At 48.8% G+C, this 7,129-nt stretch overlaps 1 long non-coding RNA gene across 1 annotated transcript; it reads left to right on the plus strand.

Annotated features, from left to right (window-relative positions):
* The first annotated feature begins 2,494 nt into the window (after positions 1–2,494).
* LOC144339825 (uncharacterized) lies at positions 2,495–6,431 on the plus strand. Its single transcript, XR_013415231.1, has 2 exons — positions 2,495–3,428; positions 3,716–6,431. It is a non-coding gene; the product is annotated as an uncharacterized LOC144339825 (long non-coding RNA).
* The last annotated feature ends 698 nt before the right edge of the window (positions 6,432–7,129 follow it).

The following is a 7,129-nucleotide window of genomic DNA, read 5'->3' on the forward strand; positions in this document are numbered from 1 at the left end:
AAGAAGGTTTCCAGTACTGCCAGCAGTCCCCCGTGCAACACCCAGAAGCAGACATTCCTTTGCTGCGGGCCATGGTCAGGCAGAAGGAAGCGCCTCCTCATGGCAGAGGCCTACCCAGGAGAAACCCAAGGGAAGGCACTGCCAGGCCAGCCCCTCTGCCAAGGCCATTTTCTTTCTTTTTTTTTTTTTTTTTGAGACAGTTTCACTCTGTCTCCCAGACTGGAGTGCAGTGGCACGATCTCGGCTCACTTCAACCTCCACCTCCCCAGTTCAAGTGATTCTCCTGCATCAGCCTCCTGAGTAGCTGGTATTACAGGAGTACAGCATACCTAGCTAATTTTTGTATTTTTAGTAGATATACGGTTTTGTCATGTTGTCCAGGCTGGACTCGAACTCCTGGCCTCAAGTGATCCACCTGTCTCAGCCTCCCAAAGTGCTGGGATTACAGGCGTGAGCCACCGCACCCAGCACTCATCAAGGTCTTTGATGGCAGGTTTTTCTAGGTGATCAGTCCTTGTCTGGTCTGGCTGTGTCCCACTTTCCCTCTCACCAAGTTGGAACCCCTAGCTAGTTACCAGAGGAGGAGAGTGTGTACCCCAATCCCAGCTTGGTATTAAGGAAGGAGACCACTACTACTCCTGCTGCCCTCCTCCCCGCACCTTGTCTAGTTCACAAGACAGGAGGAAAGAGAGAAAGAAACCAAAGTAAGATAAATAGCCAGACAACCTTGGCACTACCACCCGGCCCTAGGAATTTAAAAAAAAGTAGTAATAATAACATCAACCCCTGACCTAAACTACTTGTGTTATCTGTAAATTCCAGACACTGTATGAGAAAAAGCATTGTAAAACTTTTTGTTCTGTTAGCTGATGCATGTAGGCCCCAGTCACATTTCCCATGCTTGCTCGATTTATCACAACCCTTTCACATGGACCCCTTAAAGTTGTAAGCCTTTAAAAAGGCCAAGGATTTCTTTTTCCGGGAGCTCAGCTCTTAAGATACGAGTCTGCCAATGCTCCCGGCCTAATAAAAAACCTTTTCCTTCTTTAATCCGGTGTCTGAGGAGGTTTGTCTGCGGCTGGTCCTCCTACAGTATGGTTCAGATCTGCATTTAACTCATGAAGCCTGGTTGCTCCCCATGCCCTGGAGGAAAAAAGGGTCTCACTGCAGGTATGATACAGGACGGGCCTGTCCCCAGAACCCTGTGAGAGGGAAGCCCAATGTCCCACCAGGTTGGCAGGGCTGGGGAAGGGAGAGTTATGGTAGCCCCAAGACTAAAAAGACGCAGCAGAGGAGCAGGACAGCGCTCCCGTGGAACTCATACCGCTGCCTGAGGGGGATGAGGGAGGAGTGCACCAGCGCGGCTTTTCCCCTCCCTCCCTGCCATGTTACTCTGATCCCCTCCAGGTGAGCTGCCCACTTTGGGCCCAGGGTTGCCGCTGGGGCCTGTACCCAAATGCAGCCCCCCATGGCCATGGCCCCAGGAGTGGGGCAGAGCAGGGAGGAGTCCTGGACACAGGAGACACAGGGGCAGGAGGGAATGGGCCTCAAACTCCAGGAGGGGACCCTTCTCATGGGTCCTGCTTTCTGGCCTCTCCTCGCTTACTCCTGGGCTGATCACCCTGGGAAGAACGGAGCCAACGTTTCTCACCCTCAGGTCCGAGAGGTTCAATTACCGTGCCCTTTGAGAGGTGCAAGCCCCTGAAACGATGCAAGGTGCCCGGCCTAATCTTTATATTATTAGTAGAGATGGGGTTTCACCATGTTGGCCAGGTTGGTCTCGAGTTCCTGACTTCAAGTGATCCGCCTGCCTCGGGCACCCAAAATGTTGGAATTATAGGCGTGAGCCAAAGCGCCCAGCGAGCCCTATTTATTTAAGCCTGTACATTTTGCCCTTGTTAAAGTATTTGAACATTCAATTATCATGTTTTCTTTCAGCAGTCCCTCCCGGTTGCACACTTGGATAGTTTTTTTATTTTCTTAGACAGGGTTTACCTCAGTCTCGCAGGATGGAGTGCTGTGATGGGATCACAGCTCATTGCAGCCTTGAACCTTGGGGTTCAAGTATCTGGGAAGCTGAGGTGGGACTTGACAGATGGGGTCGTGCCATGTTGCCCAGGCTGCTCTTTAACTCCTGGCCTGAACGGTTCCTTCCGCCTCGGCGGCGCGCGGACATAGTTTTCTAGTTTTGACCCACAGAAACACTGTGCTGGGTCAGAGTTTGTCAACTGCCCTTCTCCAGCCAGCAACACACAGAACATGCTGGGGAAATCGCGGTTACCAGGCTCTACCCTGAGGAGAAAACACCCCAGCTCCAGGCACGGTAACGTCACTGTGACGTCGCCGAAGGCTTTGCAGTATTATGTAGCCAAAGACCCGCTCTTGTGACGTCAGCGAGGTCACGCGCCTGTGACATCACAGAGACCCGGCCCTCACGTGGAGCCAATCGGAACTCGAGGAGCGGCCCCTGGGTTTTCCAGGAGCGCGCATGCGCAGACGCGTGGCCCCGACTGCCGGTCAATGTCCGCAGGCTGCGGGTTAGTATCCGCAGGCTCCCACCCGGCCCCCGCCACCGATAAGCTACAAGGAGGAGCTTTACCACTGGCTCTACTACTACTACTTGCGCGACTTCTCAGCCTGCGGCATAGGGCGCAGCAAGGGCCTGACGCTGAAAGAGCAGGCGCTGCGCGCCAAGCGGCTGTCGCCTGGCGGGCACAAGCACAAGGTCGGACAGAAGCTCCTCAGTGGCCACCGCAAGCCCCCTAGCTCCGGCTGCAGCCCTTGCCGCACACTCGCCTCACCTGAGCCTGGGTACGTCGCTCCCCAACACCTCCCCCAGCCACGTCCCGGGGACCCCGGCTGCGTCCCCGCCGCCCGGCGCCGCTCATCCTGTGCAGGGTCGGCCCCCTCTGAGGCTGCCCCGCATTAGGGAGCTGCACCCCCGGCTTGACCTCTGATGGCCGTTGCAACAACATCAAACTTTGGAACTTTGTAGGGGGGTACAAGGGGCTAGGAAACGAAGAAAACATCTTTTTAAAAATATAAGCGATCGGGCCGGACGCAGTGGCTCACGCCTGTAATCTCAGCACTTTGGGAGGCCGAGGCGAGTGGATCTTGTGGTCAGGAATTCAAGACTATCCTGGCCAGCATGGTGAAACCCCGTCTCTACTAAAAATACAAAAATTAGCCGGGCGTGTTGGCGGCCACCTGTAATACCAGCTACTCGGGAGACTGAGGCAGAGGCGGAGGCAAAGAATTGCTTGAACCCGGGAGGCGGAGGCTCCAGTGAGCCGAGATCGCGCCACTGCACTCCAGCCTGGGCGACAGAGCGAGACTCCGTCTAAAAAGTGCTCTTGCTCAGACTGAAGAAAGTAATTGGGCCGGCCCGGTGCCTCACGCCCTTAATCCCAGCACTTTGGGAGGCCGAGGTAGGCGGATTCCTTGAGCTCAGGAGTTCCAGACTAGCTTGGGCAACTTGGTGAAATTCTGTCTCTACAAAAATACAACAAATTAGCTGGGCATGGTGGCGCGCGCTTGTAGTCCCCGCTACTTGCGGGGCTGAGGCTGGAGGATTGCTTGAGCCCAGGAGGTGGAGGCTGCAGTGAGCGTGATCTCGCCACTGCACTCCAGCCTGGTCGACAGAGTGGGACACTGTCAAAAAAAGAAAAAAGAAAAAGAAAGTAACTGATCTGTGTTTTTGTCTGATTTCCTACAGGATACCGAAGGACCTGTTCAAAGTATTTTCTGTAACTCCAACTGTAACTTGGTTCTAGGAAGACAGAATCCTTATTTGGTCAACAGACCTTTTCGCCCTCACTTAAGTTTACTGCTTCGATATCTTTTCCTTGCTAATTGATTGTTAATTAAGTAGTGTCCAAGTGAGTTAGCCTTTTTAGGGTTTATTAATTAAAAGAGAGCATCAAGAGTGACAGTTTAACTTCCAGGTTTTTTTTTTTTTTTCCAGTTACTGTGGTAACTCTTTTCAAGTCCACAAATGATTTTGTTCTTAACTGTAAAGAAGAAGTTAGAAATGTAAGTGGGGAGAGAACAAAGTTAGGAATACGTGTAAGATTTCTACCTAAATATCAGCTGGGCGCAGTAGCTTACACCTGTAATCCCAGCACTTTGGGAGACCAAGGTGGTCAATCGCCTGAAGTCAGGAGTTCGAGACCAGCCTGGCAAACATGGCAAAAGCCCATCTCTACTAAAAATACAAAAATTAGATGGGAGTGGTGGTGGGCGCCTTTAGTCCCAGCTACTTGGGAGGCTGAAACAGGAGAATTGCTTGAACCTGGGAGGCCAAGGTTGCAGTGAACCGACATCATGCCACTGCACTACAGCCTGGGCGACAGAGCAAGACTCCATCTAAAAAAAAAAAAAAAAAAAAGAAAGATTTCTACCTAAATGTCACATACTGTTCTGAAGGTTAATATTTGGTATTCTGATGTATATTGCACAGTGTGTCAACCTCAATCAAAAGGGTCAGAATCTAAAGGGAGTTTATTCATGCAGAGAGTTTAAGGAGGGTCACCTGGGAAGCACAGATACCCAAGAATGGAAGACAGTGTTCCAAGGCTTAGAAGTTTGGGATCACTTGCATAGACAAAGTTTAGGGAAGCTTAGCAGAATTTCAGCATCTCTCCGTGTAAGGCTTAATACATACTTAAAACAATCTGATTGGTCCGGGTGGTCTTTCTTTCACTCTGTCACCCAGGTGGGAGTGCAGTGGTGCAGTTGCAACTCAATTACAGCCTCAGCCTCCCTGGCTCAAGCGATCCTCCCACCTCGGCATCCCTAGTAGCTGGGACTAGAGGCATGCACCAACACACCTGACTAATTTTTGTATTTTTTGTAGAGACAGGGTTTCACCACGTTGCCCAGGCCAGTCTGAAATCCCTGGGCTTAAGCAGTCCGCTCACCTCAGCCTCCCAAAGTACTCGGATTGAATGCATGAACGGCTGCACCCAGACAAGGTGGTCTTTTTTTTTCAGGAAAGGTGTATTTAACCTTCTACACTGAAGATGTAAGTCATGGGGTCTTTTGTGCCATCTGGTGTGAGTTAGGTACAGAACAATAAAGGAGGCAGTTAATCTGTAACAAAGTTGAGTGATTGGAAGGAGAGGAGGACTAGTCTCTGGTCTCTCATAGTCATTTACCGACTGAAAATAATAAGGAAGGAATAAATTATAATTTAAGAAGCAGAAGTTACGAACATGCTATGTGACTCTGTCAGGGTGTAACTTCCCTCGAGGCATAGTAAATCTTATAGGGGGTCCTGAAACTTTTTTCTTTTTTAGTTACTAGGATCTCTGCACTGTTGATCCCACAACAATTCTTCGAGGTAGATGCTGCTATCCACTTTTTCGTTGTTTGTTTTTGAGACAGAGTCTTGCTCTGTCGTCCACGCTGGAGTGCAGTGGCGTGATCTCGGCTCACGGCAACCTCTGCCTCCTGGGTTCAAGCAATTCTCCAACCTCAGCCCCGCCAGTAGCTGGGATTGCAGGTGCCCACCACCACACGCAGCTAATTTTTGTGTTTTTAATAGAGACGAGGTTTCACCTTGTTGACCAGGCTGGTCTCGAACTCCTGACCTCAGAAGATCCACCCGCCTCAGCCTCCCAAAGTGCTGGGACTGCAAGCATGAGCCACCACACCCCGTCCGGGAGAGAGAGGTTACAGTGAGCCAAGATCACACTACCACACTCCAGCCTGGGTGACAGAGTGAGACTCTGTCTCAAAAATAAATAAATAAATAAATAAAATACTTAGGATCTCCATTTCTGTGGGTCAGGAATTCAGGAGTGACAGAGCTGGGTCATTTGGGCTCAAGGTGTCTCATGACATTGCAGTCAAGCTGTCCACTGAGACTGCAGTCACCTAAAGCCTGTTTCCAAGATGGCTCGCTTATGTGACTGCTGACCGGAGGCCTCAGTTCCTGTCACATGAGCCTCTCTACAGGCTACTTAGGGGTCATGGTGTGACAGCTGGCTCTCCCAAGTGAGCAATCAAAGAGTGAGCAAGAGGAAGCCACAGAACCTTTTATGATGTAGTTTACAAAGTTGCAAGCCATCACTTTTGCTTTTTCCCATCTGTCAGAAGGGAATCATGTAACCCAGCCCACACGGATAGGAACTGTGCTCCGCCTTTTGAAGAGAGTATCAAAGAATTTGTGGACGTATTTTAAATGACCATACTATGTTTAATTATTGCAAGTACCGTCACTGTAGAAAAATTGGAAAATAGGGACAAGCAAAAAAAAAATCACTTGTAATTTCACGACTCAATGGATAGCATTACTAGTTGGGTGTATATAATTCCAATATTCAAAATATATATTTTCTCAAAATATAAACACACTAGATGTACTGTGGTGTAATCTGCTCTTTCACTTAATGTATTTATGTATTATAAAAAATACCTTTCATGTCAAATATTCTTTCCTTTTTTTTTTTTTTTTCATTGAGATGGAGTTTTGTTCTTGTCACCCAGGCTAGAGTGCAATGGTGCAATGTCCGCTCATTGCAACCTCTGCCTCACGGGTTGAAGCAATTCTCTTGCCTCAGCCTCCCAAGTAGCTGGGATTACAAGCATGCGCCACCACGTCGAGCTAATTTTTTGTGTTTTTAGTAGACACAGGGTTTCACCATGTTGGCTAGGCTAGTCTCAGACTCTTGACCTCAAGTGATCACCCACCTCGGCCTCCCAAAGCGCTGGGATTACAGGCATGAGCCACCGCACTTAGCCCCTCATAACATTTTTTAATGGCTGCACACATTTCATCATATGTATGTATCATAACTTATTTAATGAATTCTGTTATAGGACACTTAGTTTGTTTACAGGTTTTCCCTGTTTTACACATTTTGTTAAATGAACATCCCTACAGCACATTTATTTGTGCAATCATGACTGTTTCTTAAATCCCTAGAAGCAAAATTTTTGCAACACAGTTTGCATAATTTTAAACTTCAAATGCCTGTTACCTAATTTGAGCAGAATTTTTACTGCAATAATCAAGAGTCCATTTGGCCAAATTCCTTATCTATGACAACACCTGTGAAAGTTCAAATATTGATAACTGTAAGTGAATTTGTTGAGAGTGACTGAAATCACTATGGAATGAGAAGTT

This window comes from Macaca mulatta, chromosome 3 (assembly GCF_049350105.2).
Source record: "Macaca mulatta isolate MMU2019108-1 chromosome 3, T2T-MMU8v2.0, whole genome shotgun sequence".
Taxonomy (NCBI): domain Eukaryota; kingdom Metazoa; phylum Chordata; class Mammalia; order Primates; family Cercopithecidae; genus Macaca; species Macaca mulatta.